General features: G+C 44.8%; 2 non-coding genes across 2 annotated transcripts; one reads left to right on the top strand and one right to left on the bottom strand.

The window, feature by feature from the left end:
* The first annotated feature begins 867 nt into the window (after positions 1-867).
* On the top strand, positions 868-939 carry trnah-gug (transfer RNA histidin (anticodon GUG)). Its single transcript has one exon. It is a non-coding gene; the product is annotated as a tRNA-His (tRNA).
* Positions 940-1855: 916 nt separating this feature from the next.
* trnah-gug (transfer RNA histidin (anticodon GUG)) lies at positions 1856-1927 on the bottom strand. The gene has a single exon. It is a non-coding gene; the product is annotated as a tRNA-His (tRNA).
* Positions 1928-3923: the final 1996 nt, after the last annotated feature.

Raw genomic sequence — 3923 nt, 5'->3', positions numbered from 1 at the left:
GAATTATTTAACTTCAATACATTGAGGACCTCCATGTAATCTAAATGAAAAAAGCACTGCAACTTAACTTGAAATAAGACTCGCAATAATAATATTTCAATATACAAACTTGGCATTCCAATTCCCTTATATGTCAATAGTGTAAACTAAAGGGTTCTACCCGGAACCCTGGAAGGTTCTAACCCGGATCCCTGGAAGGTTCTACTCGGAACCCTGGAAGGTTCTAACCCGGAACCCTGGAAGATTCTAACCCGACAGAGAGAGAGAGAGAGAGTGACAGAAAGAGAGAGAGACACATATTTCCCTCAGATTACACAGATCCACAAAGAATTAGAAAACAAACGTGATTTTGATAAACTTCCATATCTACTGGGTGAAATACCACAGTGTGCCATCACAGCAGCAAGATGTGTGACCTGTTGCCACAAGAAAAGGTCAACCAGTGAAGAACAAACATGATTGTAAATACAACCCATATTTATGTTTATTTTATTTTACCTTTTGTACTTTCATTATTTTGGGCCGCCTGGGAGTGCTTTGGGATGGGATGTGGGGGGTGGGGCCCACGGCAGCACTCGCTGCTCGTTGAGAAGAGTAGGAACGATACGTGCTTTCACGTCATAGTCTCCAAAAGTCTCCAATAACACCAGAAAAAGTCGCTAGATTTGTCACTAGTCGTTTTAAAAAAAAAATATGTCGCTAGAGGGGTTTGAATACTCGCTAAATATAGCGACTAAGTCGCTAAGTTGGCAACACTGCTCCTGTTGTCATCGGATACTTATTTAGCGTATTACTACTAGTGCGCGTCACCATGAATGAAAATCCCCCCTGCTCTCTCCTTTCTGCTCCCACAAGCCCTGGTAGCTCGCCGTGATCGTATAGTGGTTAGTACTCTGCGTTGTGGCCGCAGCAACCCCGGTTCGAATCCGGGTCACGGCATTGCGAATAAACAATGTCACGGCATATGGGTTGTTTTGTCTGAATAGAATAGCTAATGATCTTTCAGAAATAATTGTCTTATCTTGTTTGGCATGACAATAGCAGTTAGTTGGCAAGAAGGCAGTACCCACAAACAGATCTGGAAACTAGGATCATCAAAACACTGTGCCACATTTATAGACCTCAGCTGTAGCTACATGACTGAGAGCAATTATGCAACGTCAATGTGATGGAAGCCTACAACAACAACAACATATGAGAAATCAGTGTGGTACAGTACATGTATTCACCTCTGCTGTAAATGACCTGGGTCAGTTTTGTGAGCTGTGACTTGCTACAGCAAATCAGTCTCTGTTGTCTCGTGTTGTTGTGTTGGAGTAGCATGGAGCATGGCGACCCCATAGTAAGATGGTGTGCTGTGTTGGAGTAGCATGGGGTCTTACTATGGGGTCGCCATGCTACTCCAACACAACACACCATCTTACTATGGGGTCGCTATGCTACTCCAACACAACACACCATCTTACTATGGGGTCGCCATGCTACTCCAACACAACAACACATGAGACTGATTTGCTGTAGCAAGTCACAGCTCACAAAACGGACCCAGGTCATTTACAGCAGAGGTGAATACATGTACTGTACCACACTGATTTGTCATATGTTGTTGTTGTTGTAGGCTTCCATCACATTGACGTTGCATAATTGCTCTCAGTCATGTAGCTACAGCTGAGGTCTACAAATGTGGCACAGTGTTTTGATGATCCTAGTTTCCAGATGTGTTAGTGGGTACTGCCTTCTTGCCAACTAACTGCTATTGTCATGCCAAACAAGATAAGACAATTATTTCTGCAAAATCATTAGCTATTCTATTCAGACAAAACAACCCATATGCCGTGACATTGTTTATTCGCAATGCCGTGACCCGGATTCGAACCGGGGTTGCTGCGGCCACAACGCAGAGTACTAACCACTATACGATCACGGCGAGCTACCAGGGCTTGTGGGAGCAGAAAGGAGAGAGCAGGGGGGATTTTCATTCATGGTGACGCGCACTAGTAGTAATACGCTAAATAAGTATCCGATGACAACAGGAGCAGTGTTGCCAACTTAGCGACTTAGTCGCTATATTTAGCGAGTATTCAAACCCCTCTAGCGACATATACAAAAAAAAAAAACGACTAGTGACAAATCTAGCGACTTTTTTCTGGTGTTATTGGAGACTTTTGGAGACTATGACGTGAAAGCACGTATCGTTCTTACTCTTCTCAACGAGAAGCGGGTGCTGCCGTGGGCCCCACCCCTGTCCCAAAGCACTCCCAGGCGGCCCAGTCCTCGCGCAGCAGTCCCCCGTGGGCCCCACCCCAGTCCCAAAGCACTCTCAGGCGGCCCAGTCCTCGCGCAGCAGTCCCCCGTGGGCCCCACCCCAGTCCCAAAGCACTCTCAGGCGACCCAGTCCTCGCGCAGCAGTCCCTCGTGGGCCCCAGTCCCCCGTGGGCCCCACCCCCGTCCCAAAGCACTCCCAGGCGGCCCAGTCCTCGCGCAGCAGTCCCTCGTGGGCCCCACCCCCGTCTCAAAGCACTCCCAGGCGGCCCAGTCCTCGCGCAGCAGTCCCTCCCAGCTGCAATCAGAGCAGGAGATGTTCACCCCTCCGTGTCCAGACTGCAAATTTAATCGCGCACGCGGGAAGCCACCGCTGGGTGATTCCGCCCTGGCTTTACATTAAAAAAATATATTTAATCTGAATTAGGGCCAGACTAGTTACCATAATTTTCTCACATTGCCATTGACCGTTTTTTCTATTGTCTCTTTTTTGGTCCATTTAGATTGTAAATGTAGACCGTATACCAAAAAAAAAATGTTACAAATGTTCATGTTTTACTGTGACTTGTTGTAGGCTCCTAAGTGGACCGACCATAAGGTTAAATCCAAACCAAATTAAGAAATCTAAACTAAAAAACTAAATTTTTTAAATAAAAAAATCTAATAAAAAAACGAAGTAACTCTGCCAGAGTCTCTCTTTTGGGTCCCTTTTGCCGGTCCCAAGCCCGGATAAAGGAGGACGGTTGGAATTGTGACATAAACAAAACAAGAATCGTAAGAAGAAAGTTCATTTGTAGTTTTAAACATATTTAGTGTGTTTTTTATTTTTTTTACTCACTTTTGTCACTCCCACGACGTTACTCCTCTCTCCTACTGTTAAAGTTGCGTCAATTCGTTTCTGGTATCAGAAACAAAATAGTCAGCACATAGTAACTTCTGATTTATTTGTACTTTAATTAATGCAAACACGTGTATGGTAAAATATGTCGTTCGTATACGGTCTCTCTGTGACACCTCGCAGGGCAAAACAGAGAAGAGAACGACACATCCTTTGTTCTCTCTTTTATACTCTTGACAGTGATAGTTCCCGCTCAATGCCGGCCTGTCAGAGGGAGGAGGAGCGTGGTTTAAACTTGCTCCTCCTATCGTCGGCGTGCAGGCTGGTCCCAGCCTCGTGACGCACTTCCTGTCGCCGGGTGTAGTTCTTCCTGTCTTCAGCAGTTGATTTACTCGTAGTTTATATACTTAATATTGTAGCATAGCTTCCCCGGTATATTATATAGGTTATGCATACAAATAGCCAGTTCAACCCTAACACTACAAACCAAATTAAAAACCACATCCATCACAAATACATGCACATGGAAAATTATGCAAATTAGGCGATGACGTCATTTAGCGACTTTTAGGACAGCCAATAGCTACTTTCCTTACTGAGGAGTTGGAAACACTGAGTAAGAGTTGACACTTTGCCAATGGCAGCCAACAGGACCAATAGATGTGGGATGATCCTAGTTTCCAGATGTGTTAGTGGGTACTGCCTTCTTGCCAACTAACTGCTATTGTCATGCCAAACAAGATAAAACAATTATTTCTGAAACATCATTAGCTATTCTATTCAGACAAAACAACCCATATGCCGTGACATTGTTTATTCGCAA

The sequence above is a fragment of the Salmo salar genome, chromosome 07 (assembly GCF_965601325.2).
Source record: "Salmo salar chromosome 07, fSalSal1, whole genome shotgun sequence".
Classification (NCBI taxonomy): Eukaryota; Metazoa; Chordata; class Actinopteri; order Salmoniformes; family Salmonidae; genus Salmo; species Salmo salar.
This window is presented reverse-complemented; position numbering and strand designations above follow the sequence as displayed.